Genomic DNA, 14,762 nt, shown 5'->3' on the forward strand with positions numbered 1-14,762 from the left:
GAAAATGAATTCAATTTTGTTTAAAGATGACTAAAAGTATTAAAAGAATGCATTGTCGTCGTGTTCTAATATATTCAAAAAGTTTCAAATGTCTAGCTAGTCGGGAAATCTTCAATCGTTCAATACAAATCTTGGACAAACAAGAAAAAAATTGTACTGGACAAACAAGAATACGAGCTAATAAAAACGTGGTAATAAAATAGTAAGTATTGAATATGTGCATTTTTTATTTGAAGCAATTTATTTTTTTCGGAGATTTTTGAAGCTTTGAAGTGGAGCATGACACAAATAAGCTTAGGAAACACTGACATAAACTCAATCTCACGTAGCGAAGCGATTTGATTGCACATAGTTATTTCCCTCCCAATTGGCATTACTAATTGCAGGTTAGTTCTGGACCTTGTGAGACACAAATCAATACTACCAAGAATGGTAGATTTTCCATTTACGCCACGTATAAGTCGGAAAATGTGTAGCTAAATAAAGATCCTTTCTAAACTTTCAGCTACCTACAGTATGTTTCCCATTTCCACGGTCACGGGGAGACGTCACTGATGACGAAGTGACTGCTTCATCAGACTTTGCTATGTGTAAGTAAAACCTCCATGTGTCCTGCTATACTGGCCTGCTAAGTAAAAAGACAGTGTTTTTGATTTGAGTGAAATGAGAGTCAGAGCTTTATACCTACCTACTACATTTTCTCTTAAATTAAGTAAAAATATTGGATTTTTTTGACATAATCTCTAAATGCACACTATGTATTTAGAGATTATGTCAAAACAATATAATAATTTTACATAATATAAGACAAATTGTAGTTACAACTTGGGTTCTCATTTCACTAAAACCAAAATCCTGTTTTTGACTTAGCAGGGCAGTATTTATGTAAGTCAATGGTGGCAATCTAGATTCTAGACTGCTTATGAACGGTATCCGAATAATAAATAGTCAGTCATGTTATTGTACCCATCTACAATTTATTTTCTCACGAATTTTCATCTCGGCAATAGCCTAGTCTAGTTGCTAGATTAATTAAGTAATTTCGTTTGTTTCGAAAATAAAAATGACGATTGGAGAAGACCCAAAAGTCCGCTTTGCTGGATGAGTCAGCGCAACACTAATACTTACTTATTCACACATAAATTTATTCGTAATAAAATAACGTTGTAGTAGGTATATACACTAGGGATTACAAACCGGAACAAATTTTTATAAATCCCGGGGTTTCGCGATTACTAAATATTTTGTTGATGCATTTTACGCAATCGATTCATCATAATATTTAAAAGGGTGCCTCGAAACAGTTCAAACCAGTCGTACAATTATTAAATTATCAGTTGCTTGCATTATGCTGTAGAGTAGATACATAGAGCATATCGGTACTATGATGGCAAACGGTTATAACAGCTGTTTACACAATATTATAGAAGAGCAAAAACAAAGTTTTGAAATCAGTCTGACGGTTTAGTTTTTATAAAATATTTTAAAGTATTTTATATCAAAACAAGCGGAATTAGCATCCCAACACAAACCTTTAATGATTTTTTTGAAGTTTTATTGTTAAGTATCTTGCATTTTCAGCAGATATATCTTTTTGACATAATAATATATCAACCTTCACATTTAGTCAGATGCAGATATCTTTTAACATTACTTTGTGTCAAATAAAGTTGCAGGTCTACTATTTTGCCATATCAAAGAATGCACAATTTGGAACATATTATGAAAGAAAACTTTTAAAAGTAAAAAAAATGTAGTTGTAAGTTATAACCGTCCGCAATCACTGTACCGATGTATAGAAATAAAACGCGATAGTAAATCGATAGATTATTCAGTATGTAATAATATTGTGCAATTTATACCATACTTCTTCTATTATATGTTTTATATATTAATTATGTACGTAAGTATTTTAGAATATTGCAGAACACTACTTACTCCACTCAACATTATTTGGAAAGGCTTTATTAGAATAAGTGAAAGAAGGCGAAACAAAATTTAAAAAAAAATGTCATGAAAATGGATCAACTGGAGAAGAGGTGCACTAGAAGACGAATGTTCTTTCAAGGAAATATAATCAGATGATCCCAAACACAGGACAGATTGATAAATAAAATTCCGATATGGTGTAGGTATTCGATACACTACATTTTGACGCAGAGTTTTGAATGTGTCAGTGTCCTGCGAAACTGAAACACACAATATAAACGTGCAATCGTGTGTTGCAACCTTCAATACACCAATATTAAATGAGCGTTAATGCATAAACTGAGAGCAGTTGTCAGTATTCGACGTTTGACGTATTCTTGACACGTGTTTAAGTTTAATCCGTATTCTTCCGCACTTAAGATCGGTTACCTGCTACTCCTTACCCGTTACGTATGTCAGTTCGCATTATTTCTGAGTTCACTGATCCCAAAGAATACTGTTCAACATTAAATGACCGCGAGTTGCTTTAATTTTCTGATGACAAAAATGCAGTCGCAAATTCAACGTAGGTACTGATTCCCCATATATGAATTGGAATTACTGCAAAAACAAAATCTTGGCAACAATAATGAACTTAATAAAGATAGCCATTTGCAATTCCTTACGTAAACAAAGGATTAAACGTCAGATTGACAGTGGTTGTTACTTTAAAAATAACAAAAACAATGAGAAATAATTATATCATTATATAATTTATTTAAAGTGTATAGAAATAAACCAGCGGCGCTTCAATAATTTTATTTAACAATACAACAACAATAACTTGTTTAAATACATATCATTCTAATTTGACTATGCTTTTTAATCAAATTTTTTTTGATTGTATTAAATATTTTTTATCGTATTTTCTACTTTTTTTTTGTTTTGTTACGCCAAATATGTATAACTTCTAACGCGCCGATTTTTTTTTAAATTGCCAGCTATATTTAGATAATAAATCGGCATTTGCAGTTTACGTCCTTTGGACACAACGTGTATTTAGTCATGTACAACGCTATTATCCAATAAACCCTATTGAAGAAAAAAAATGAGGGTAACGTCCATTTTCCTTTCAACAGTCGATATGTTTAGTTCACAAAAATAAGTAATTTTTTACAATAAAAAACACCAATCGCTGAATTCCGGGTTTGCAGTATTTTCAATCCCGGCATTTCTAACCCTATTATAAATAGAATAATATTCTGTTGTGTGTATAATCGGGCGCAATGCATTTGGGTCATTTATTTTGGCCAACGGATTTATTTACAACAGACGCCAGTTACAGTAGGTACCTACGTTGCATAATTCTAAAGCTGGACATTCAGACACGGTAAGACCTGAAATTTCAGCTCGGCCGTATGATTTCTAAAGGTAAACAAACTGGTAGACGTCTGTCTTTACTAGGCTGCTATTTCCAGAACAATATTATTATAAATTATAATATATAATTATGGTGACCACGCGTGCTTTATTAGAAGAAAAAAGTGGAGAACTAGGAAAACACTCTAAGAATGTATTGAAATATACATGTATATAAAACAATTTTAAGTACCTACATACCTATTCAGGAACAGTTTTCTGTTGACGCATTGTTGTTATCCTTTATTATAGAAGCCGGCAGTGGCGGAACTGCACTTTGGAAGACCCCGCAGTGATCCGATAAATTCTTAGAAGGTTTTGAGACATTATTGATACTATTTATAATGTAGGTACCTAATACTGGGTTCGAAATGTACCGGATCGCACCGGAGCGCCGTTCCGGTTCATAGAATCCCCAAAATTATCGCTCCGTCTCGTAGAAAAAATAATTTGGCCGTTTGAGCTAGATACGCCATATAACAAAAAAACAAACACACTTTTTTAGAAAATACACATAAAATTAGATAACCACGTTAATATTTTCGTAACATTATCGAGCTCTCCGGTTCGTAAAAAATCCATTTCGAGCGCTGAGTCCTACTACGCACTCTGTACGCAGTTGGAAAATAGAATTCTACATTGCAATAAGTGTGCATACCTTTGACCTATTCTATATTGCAATGAGTGTGCATACCTTTGACCTATTCTGCTAACGTGGCTGCCAATTATTAAGAGTTTTAAGTTAACAGTTATTATAGGTCACTTTTAATCTCTGACTCCTGACGTCCGCTTCCGTCCTTTCAGACTACATACAGAGCAGTTGTGTATAGGCCATAATATAATATAACACGCACTGTATGTAGTAAGTTATTCACACAGAAGAAAATAATATTAATTATTTCCGAGTTCCTTGGTTATTTATTCATGTCATTGTATTTTATCATAATGGTAAAACCAAGAACATTATATCGTCTCCCCAAAAGCAAAAGGCCACTTGTGACATTTTGACGATTTTGAGTAAATGAACATAGTTTTGTTCGTAATTTTTTTTCTCTACATTATAGGCAAAATGGCATTTTTTGGAGCTAAATCCATGAAATCACAATTTACAAAAGAACGGTTATTTTTGTATTTGTAAATATATTTTCAATTGACGTATAACAAAAACGTAATGTGTAAAGGCCTTTCTGCAACAAAAAATATATTTTTTTTGATGCAGAAAAAGTGTCCTTGTGATGGGAATCTTCACAAGATAATATCGTCACTGTTTTGGAAGAAGACACTAATTATTCGAAAAAATGAAATATTGTGTTAGTACCAAAATGTTCCTTATTTCAAACTTTACCGTCTGGAAACCTTCTTAAAAAATAAACAGTCTTTATTTTAAAGTCATCCTTTTTACGATTACTTAATAAACTCCCATGATAGACCATTATTTCAAACATTTTAACAACTTCAAAGTCAAATTACTCAAAACTAGTATTCTCGAGTTAGTGTGTTCTACCAGAACAGAGACGATATGAAAAATAAAAAAAAATACATTTCAATATTCGAGTAATAAGTCACTGTGCTCTGAATTTCGTTAAAAATAATAAGAAATAACCTCCACACGATTTTTCGATCAAAAACTTAAAATGAATATTTCTCAAAACTCAAAGTGCCCTTTTTGCTTTTGGGGCGACGATATTATGTATAGCAATGTTTTATGTTTGCTAGGGGCGGCAGGTTATATGAAAGTATGGTGAATCAGGCAAGTATAGTGAGCAGGCTGGTAATCAATTTGCGGCAAAATTTCCACATTCACATTATATTATTTGGGTACGTTATAATGACCAAAGTAAATCCTCCATGATGCCTTGCATTTTTCTTATCGCGTCGCTATTTCTCGTAAGTTGTTGGCTATTGTTGGCCTGCTTCATTCGGTTGTATGAGAAAGCCGATTCCTTGCCCCTCTTTTTATTTAATACCTTTATGAATGTTTAATATCTGTGTCGGAAAACAAAAATCCAACGTACCATTTTGTATCAGAAAATATTTTAAATGTAAAACGATATAACTTTCCTGCAGTTTGTTAACGTTTAGTGTTCACCGAAACAATATTGTATCTTGATATGAAATAGGCGGGAACCAGCTGTATTGACATAATTTTGTTTGTATTGTAATATCCGCAGTACTTAACATATTATGTTGTATGTAAATAGTCAAATCGGCTTTATTGATAATGATTGATAACATACCAAATCATTGATAATTATTTACCAATTTCCAAAGCTGTTCGTCGATAGGTAGGTACCTCTATAAAAGAAAAATCTGATTGGTTCTCCAATCGATATCGATCATATTAAATTTGTCATTTGAGCAAATCTGTTCTTTGGTAAACTATCGATCCAATCTGTACAATTAAAACTAGGCCTTATTCTAAATGTAAATAATTACAAGATAAAAAGAACTTCTTTTAAATTTTCTGTTGAATCATATTAACTTGACTTGACTAGCTTAAACGATTTAAAAAAAAAATTTACTTGATAGAAATAATACTGAAATGTCATTATGACATTCATTTTGATTTCCATAGTAACGCACGTATATATTAATAATTTAGTTGCTAGGACCCCAGACCAATGATAGTGGATTGGATTACGGATTTCTTCCGAAATTACTAATTTTACTAATTAAACAGAATTAACTGAAAATGAATTCAATTCTACTTAAAGATGACTAAAAGTATTTAAAAAATGCATTGGCATCGTGTTCTGATAATCGTCGGTGTTTTGTAAAAAGGGCGAATTAACCAAAATGCTACTTTACGGGAGGAGGATTTTTAACTTTTGACATTTATTTGTTTTTTACCTGTATATGATTATAAATATCTAACAATATTATAATAAAGCTTAGAAAGAATACTATCATTATAATAGGTATTATTAAATAATATTTTAAAAGGCCTAATATGTCACATTTGCTTTTTATTTCGTAATTTTAATTAATTTAATTTTAGTTGATTATCGTTTTTAAGTACTTTCCTGTAGAGATAAAAATTCGCCGTTTTTACACAACAAAGCTAGTGGGGTACATATTGTATTTTCATTAAAATCTCGATTTCGCCAAAATGGTTGATTCGCCCTTTTTACAAAACACCGACGATATATTCTAAAAGTATCAAATGTCTAACTAGTCGAGACGTTAGTTAAAAATCGATTGCAAGATTTGTACTGGATAAACAACCACCGGACAAATAAGAATACGACCTAATAAAAACGTTGTAAATAAAAAATCATTTTGAATTCCAAACAGCGCCCTGTTAATTTTTCAGGCAAAATCTCAAAAATGTAATACCTGAATTTTGTTTATTTTACCTACACAATGAAAAAGTAATTTTTCCAATGCTATTTTTTACAATTGATATTATGTGGCGAAGGGTGCCTGTTGCGTTAGAATGTTAATTCTCAAATCTTGTGTCTTATTCGTTGAATAAAAAAATAGTTTATTACTTAAATAATTATTAGCAAGTCTTAGTAGGTACTACTGAATAATGGAGTAATCCGCGATGTCGGTTAGTAATTAAGGAATTAATTGACACCTACCTTAATTTAATATACTATAACCGACGGCCATTATACCGCAATTCGATAAGCATTTCATGTAACAATTACTAAATAAAATCATCTAGATACCCGTAGCTTAATTGGAAAAGCATACGGGCGCGAATCCAGCAGATACAGGTTCAAGTCCCATCGGGTGTCGTATTTTTTCTTGTACAAAATAATTTTTTCTAGGTACGCTATATCGTACCACTTCGTTCTTAACTACCTTTATTCATCGATTGAAAAGAGTCTGGAAAGTGAAAGAGGATTTAAATGAAAGTGTATCAAATTTCAGATAATATTTTATTTAAAAAAAAACTTTTTAATAACTGGGACATATTAAAATATCAAGTTTAAGATTTGACGAACTGCTAATAAATCATACCACTAGTTCGGTAAATCGTACCTAGGTTCAACATCTCAAATTTGCAAACAGGAAAATAAAATATTTTGAACACATGCACGAATCGCATATATCCGGGTTATTTGCGCAAGTTTCGTGCAGCCATCTACGGCACCGCACGCACCGAATCCAGTCTCCTTTGGGTCCTTTCTTATCAAAATAATTGCCCATGCACATGTGGCACGTGTTTTCATCATCCAACGATAGATCCGAATCCGAATCATTCAAAACCATAACAGTATCAGATAGTTCATCATCATTGCTGCTGCTAGAAGCAGTCTTCTTACGTCGAGCAAAATTTTTGCCTCTACTGGCCTTCTTATCCTTTTGTTTGATGAGGACTTTATATTTAATCTTTTGGCCCACAACTAATTTGAATTTTGGTAACTTGACAGCCGAACGCCTAGCAACAGAAGCTTCCATTTCAATTTTGAAAGGACTTGCAGTTATTTCAGCAGATTTCTGAGCAGTTCGCTTATTTTTGGTCTCTTTATTCTTTGGAGTAGAAGACATCTCATGAACTGAGACTTGAAAATCTTGAGTCAATGCTGGTTGCGTGGATGTAGATGGAATCAGGTCCGATGATTGCTCTAACGACCCAGGCAATGCACCTGGCTGTGGTTCTGAACTACTTAAAGCTTCAGATGCAACGATTAGGTGGTCTTGAAAGATGTGTTTATTTGGTAGTCAAATAGCCGAACTTTTGAAACCATTAACAGCATTGCCAATAATTCGTAGTTCGTAGCTCTCGTTTAGTAATTGCGAAACCTGTTGTTGTGTTACTGGCTGTCCAGCATTTGCCCACAGCCATTTTTCCATAGCCTGTGTGTACCATATGTACTCAAAGGTTTAAAGAAAGACAAATCCAAAGGTTCAAGTCGATGAGTGGTATGTCCAGGCAAATGCAAAAGAACTATACCATGTTCTCTTCAAGTAAAAGTGCATCTAAATTTTTAATGTGTGTAGTATGGCCATCAAACAGCAGCAGTACTTTTTGTTGAAGCGTAGACTTAACAATTTCAATGAAATGTTTCATCCACGCGACGAATAAATTGGCATTAATGTAGCCTGTTTCAGACACCGTAACAATACTCCCTGCAGGTGCGCCTTGTTGAAGCTGTGGATTCATGCGCATTCTTTTAAAGAAATTAATTATTGGTGGAACATAATGACCAGCAGCGCTAACAAACAGCACAGACCAATGTTGTGTTGACACTTCGCTCTGCGCTTGTAATAGCGCCAATTTGTTTCTTACCCCTCTGCCCGATAATTTTCTGGGGCCTTTTCTGCACCGTGGAAAATCCCGATTCATCCATATTGTAGATGGCAGTGGCGGTAATTTTATTTTCATCGATGACTTTTTCCAACAAGTCAAAAAAATGAGTAATATTTTCTCGGTTAAACCCTTTGGCCCGATTTAATGATGGCTGTCGGATGCTCAATTCTGGATGGCGTTTCATAATTTTTTAAAACCAACATTTACCTGCCATTTTATTAATTTTGCTGAAAGTATGTGAAATACCGTTTTTCTCAGCAAATTGATAAGCTAATCGACGGATATCGCTTTTGGTCAAACCAAACATATGAGCCTCAAATTCCAGTAAATGTTCAACAAGCTTATTTTCGAGCTCAGGTATAAAAATTATTGGTCTTCCTTTTTGCAACATCAAATCATTTGCGTATACATTCCTTTTTTGCATAATATGTCTCCTGAGTGTAGGTTTAGAAACTTTAAATACTCGCGAAGCCTCATTTGGTCCCATTTCATTATTTTTGATTGCCGAAATTGCTGCTTGTAAATCTGTATTAGTCCATTGGTAGTATCTTCTTGTCGATAGTATCTGAAATTATAACATGAAAACAGTTTTGTCACAAAACAACTAATGGTTTTATTGTGGTAAGGTACTTAAATCGTACGGGTACGACTTACCAAACCATGGATGGTACGGTTTAACCAACTCCGAGTTTTGTGTAGTTAATATCACCAAAACATAACCTATATATTTAAAACATTTTTACCGTGACTCAATATTAAACTGTATGAACATGTTAGCAAAACTTTGTTAGAGAAAAAAATTAAAGAAAAGAATCCAAAAAGCGAAATTACTCAATAACAAACGCACGCGTGCATTGAACATAAAGCAACTATGAAGTTGACTACGCTTCGCCGAATGTTGCTAGTCTAAAAAATGTAGGCTAGTTTTAGAGATATTGAGGTGGTACGATTTATCCAACGGTGCGATATAGCATACTTTCCCCTATATGCGTGAGATGTTTTAAATTATGTATATTCAATATATAAAATGTTACATTCTCAAATCTTGTGTCTTATTCGTTGAATAAACAAAATAACTGGTTTCTTAGGCCTACCGCGCATGGACGATTACATAACCGGCCGGTAGCATTCGGACAATCGTTGGTTTGCTCGCGCATGATCCAAATTATTACCGACCAGTATGTTTGAGCGCGCATGGCGTGATATAGATCGGAGGCAATGCGCGCGCACTGAAGATATGCGTCCGCACCGAAAAATGGCGGACGCAATATAAGAAACGTCAAAATGGATTTTGTAGAGCTTATATTATTACATAATATTTAGAGGTTTTGTATAGATTATCAAACTGTTTTAAAATGTGGGTGTATATATTATTAATTTATGAAGAAAGAAACTGAAAAAATGGGACTGGTACGCGCATGCAAAGCCAATAGGTACGCATCGATGAACTGTCAAGTCAAATGTGGATCTCATAACGGTTCGATGTATGCGTGCACTCCATACGACCGCGTCACTTGTGCGTGCATGTATGAGTGCACTCTCGGCCGGCCATGACTTGTCATGCGCGGGCTCTCATTTAAAAGCATTGCCAATGTGACCCCGGCCGATTCGAATCGGTGTAAAATTTTGTGTCTGAACACAGATTTTCAATTCGGCCGTTCGCTCGATCGTCCATGCGGGTTGCATTGCAATACGATGGTTACAACTCCTCGATTGTTGACCGTACGATAGTAAATCGTTCATGCGCGGTAGGCCTTATGGTACGTTTACATCTGACACTTATACCGATATACTTATTTTATGTGTCTGACATAAAAATTCACTTACTGTTTACACCTGCATGGATCTGACATAAAATTCTGGTATACTTCTCGTTGAAATAAAGTCTCGACACTTTATTCAATGGCGGTGTTTACATATGGTATTGTAATTTATTCGGACACTTATTTTGTATACTTCTCAAAAACGTTATGTCAGTTGTCAATATGGGAATGTTAAAAAAGAAAGCAGCGACTGTTATTATTTTAAGTCTTTTGGCAACAAAAAGGAGGAAAAAATGGTCTAGATGGGTGCGGGAATGGATTCAGCGACGAGAAGAACTATGTGCCTTCCGTTTAATGTCAGAGTTTAAAATCGAAGATCCAACTCAATTTGTGAACTTTAGTTTGCAAGATTGGACCTTTTGCCAAAAAACAAGACACACTATTCAGAAATGCAATAAGTGTAGAAGAACGATTAACAGTAACATTGCGATATCTAGAACTTGATCGTCATTGCATATTCATGCATATTCAATATAATATTATCGTAATACAAGTGCAGGTGTGGGCCAAAATGAATTAGGTAATACCATTTGAAGCGCATTTTTTCTTCACAGAGTGCATCAGAATTAATCGTATGTGCCGAGAACAAGCGATATTTTATTTTCGAACAAAATCCATAGAACACGGCATATCCGATTTATTTCTCACTGTCTATGATTTTTGACAGATCGCTACAGTAGGTACATTTATTAACGTAAACTTTGGGCATACATTCATGGTGTACCTATGATAATTGATTGTCCGTTGTTTTAGAAATATACCTATGCAATTCACTAGGTACCTGTCAAACTACGAATAATGTGTCAGGTACTTGATATAAAAGTAGACGGTAGTCCAACTTCGGTGATATATCGCGGCAAGTTGGGAAATGGCGAATACGCGGTGTTTACATTTGCGTATATAAGTAGATTGAATAAGTGACAGGTGAGTGTCGACACACGCAAAATAAGTGGCTGGTACAACTATAATTACTGTTTACACTTGGTGAATATGGTGTCATACATAAATATGACGATATTAGTGTCAAATGTAAACGTACCATTACCCTATCTGTGGCATATTTTTGTGAATAGTAGACAACACTGACCGCGTGCTATTGTTAGTCGTATTTGTGAGTGATGTAGCATCTTCTTGATTTATTTTTACTACTAATTTTATTAATGTGTTTGCTGTCTATACATTTTGTAGTAGGTGCCTAAATCTAGGTTGAACCATTATTGACGAGATGGCATGGTATTGATACGTTACATTATTTCCATTTTTGTTGTCTAATAATAAACATTAATTATGGAATCCATTTACGTTTTACCGCCGATGATAAGCGGTTTTGACGTTAATTGAATGGAGTTATGCTGAATACGCCGAATTCGTATCACAGAGGTCAAATAGGGGAAAATAATATCGAGATTACTAAGCCAAATGGGCGCAAAGGGTAGTTTCAGTTTTGAGTGAGGTGAATGAGTTAAATGATACGGTTAGACTGTGTCCGGAAATTTGTACGTATGCAGTTGGCCGTAACACAGTGAATCGTGAGATGTTAAATCAGAAATACATGACTGTATAATATTGAAATCGATTCCTTGCATAAATAAACCACTTAAAAAATACGTACTAAAAACATTGAAATACGAGGGAAAGATAGAAGAAAATATGTAGGTAAGTAAATAATTAGAAATACAATCATACAGTATAATTTATAGAAAATTAATTCTGATATGTTATTTCAATTTCAATTTATTTTTAACATATTATGGACATTACAAATTATAAGTTTAAGACGTCCACAACATGACATATAGAAACCAAGAAGTATGCTTAAAACAGTAAGTGTTACATAAAAAAGAGATACATAGTATGTTATTAAACAGTAGAAATATGTACATACAAAAATATCAATTAGATAGGTAGAAGGAAGCAGTGGCGGCCGGTGATAATAAAATTAGGGAGTGCAAATAAAGACATGCATTTTTATTTTCATGGTATTGAAAAAAAATCTGCAATAGCCTTCGTGGTGGAGGTAGGCGAATGCTAAACGACGCTTACATTCACGAACAGCATTTATTTGTTGTCAAAGTTACAAAGTTCAAGCCTCTGGTATGATAAGTATGATGCAAAAGGCAATAGGTACACACATTTTTCGATTTTTATTGTACCTAATTACACTTCATATGTGCTGACATAGTTACCATGTTTGTCACTCGTAACTTCCATAAATCGTAACTGATGTAAGTATTTTAGACGTGTGTCATTGAGAAAAAGCCGTAAAATCCTCATATGTCATCCCACATCATTCTCATATGCGCGTTATATCATTTTTATAAATACTGGGCATGGATCATTAATTTTCCAACGGGATATCACGTGTATTAAAAATTTGCCACTTTTGTACACCTCCACTCCAAAATTGCACTCCAAATGGGACTGATTTGAAAGACATTCAACATCAAAAATAATAGTAAGTATAAGTAGGTATATTGTATGTATTATGTTACTGACTTACTTTTCTGTAGATTTATTTATATTAAAATTATTTAGTGTTTAATTTTGAAATGTAAAATTATAAAATCGTATTTGTATGGTGAGATGGCTGTACCTAACTTAATTATCACAATATTACTCTAATCGATATGTTGATTGATTCAATATTAATATGGCACATCAAACAACAGAGCATTTACCTCATAACGTCATAACGTATGAAATAATAATATACCTAGTATTTTTAAATACTGCGCGGGAACCTTTTACCTACCTCATACGTACGTACAATAATATTATTATAAACGCGCCAGTCAATGGCGACATCTATCGGTTATACTTGAAGCACTAAGAGGGAGGACATTGCTCAAAGCAAGGTAAAAATTGTACGTTCAGTGAGGTTACATTTCGGCAGCATGCAAAAAAATCGTCTACGGTCGGGCACTCGGGCGGTACAGGTCGTCTTTCGAACATTCAACAAATACTATGAAAGACGTACATTTATACACATCTCCAGCTCAGCGGCTGGTTAAAAATACGCCAGAAATACTTACGTGGATGCACTTAGCGGACGGGCGACAATTTAAAGATATTTTACAATAATTAATTATTACAATAAATGTAGTTATTTGAATACGTACATATTATTACATAATAATTTGGGAGATCAGTGCACATTTGCTCCTATACAAGAGCCGTCCCTGGAAGGAAGTACACCGGATGAGTTAAGCAGACCCTATTTTAAGAATTTATAAAACAACGTCCACCTATACTCATCCTCTTGTAGGTGGAATATATCAACACCCGAAACAATTTCGTTGAATTGGCATTACCAATTGGCATTACCAGTGGCAGGTCGGTTCTGCACCTTGGGAGAATAAACAACTGATGTTCTCTATTTCTAAGATAGTTATCAGGGACACACAGGTCAACACTGCTTATCGAACCAAGTAGTACAAAAATCAAATATATGATTATAATGACGGCGTTACTATCAAACATTTGATACCAATACTTACAAAATTATTGATCTTTAATTATTGAATCAATAAAATTGTAACAGTAGGTACTGTCTGCAATGGTCTACGATAAACGCTTATTATACGCTATTATTATTATTATTATTATATGCTATACATACGAGAATTTCTTTCCGGTAATGGCAGCTCACGGTAAACTGTGCTTCGGCGAATTGTAATACGTACAATTTACATGTAGCCAGTTAGACATGCCCGCCACATCATGATGCAGGACCCTGGCCAGGATGTTTGGCGGGGGCCCCTTCCTATCGCGAAGATTAAGGGCAGTGTTTAAATAAATCCACTTGAATTATTGACTTATCGGCATTTGGCATCATATTATGAAGTACTGATCGCGACCCCCTTTTGTGGTAGTTAAGTAACATGCAACCCTTCGCCATATGATAAATAACTATTTTATGGATCATAAAAAGAAAATACTTATAAAACCAATTTATACACGCGAATTATCATTGAATTAAGTATATCAATCGTCATATATCCAATCGAATTGCGTCGCGTTAGAGCCGTGTCAACCCCTCCCTTATGGGGGCCATTAGGTTAGATGTTAGTTTGTTGAGAATGAGATCTTCAGTATACCAAAAGTACGTTAATAACACACAACAGATTAATAAATAGAATTCCGATAGGCTATATCCCGATACAGTACATTTTGACGCAGGGTTTTTAATGTGAGATAGATAACCATTGGACAAATGAAAGTAGTCTTTCGTCAGAATAAGATTCTGACCATTCCCCGTCACCATTATGCTACATATACGAGGGTTGTCCGTAAAATAAGGTCTCCAAGACGCTGGAGTCGAGAGGAACGCTTTAACGCAAGATCCGGGA

The 14,762-nt window shown here is 34.2% G+C and overlaps 1 protein-coding gene across 2 annotated transcripts in view; it reads left to right on the forward strand.

Annotated features, from left to right (window-relative positions):
• The window catches only part of LOC147079876 (transmembrane protein 198), a 95,751-nt gene that overhangs the window by 17,124 nt on the left and 63,865 nt on the right, over positions 1-14,762 (forward strand). The window contains exon 2 of one of the 2 annotated variants that reach the window (XM_085945271.1): positions 506-590. The exons of the other annotated variant lie outside the window; for it this stretch is intronic. The gene's annotated coding sequence lies outside the window, so the exon portion shown is untranslated. The remainder of the gene's footprint in view (positions 1-505; positions 591-14,762) is intronic. 2 annotated transcript variants of the gene reach the window in all.

Source organism: Rhyacophila brunnea, unplaced genomic scaffold (assembly GCF_057557595.1).
Source record: "Rhyacophila brunnea isolate RB1 unplaced genomic scaffold, BYU_Rbru_1.0 scaffold_1, whole genome shotgun sequence".
Taxonomy (NCBI): domain Eukaryota; kingdom Metazoa; phylum Arthropoda; class Insecta; order Trichoptera; family Rhyacophilidae; genus Rhyacophila; species Rhyacophila brunnea.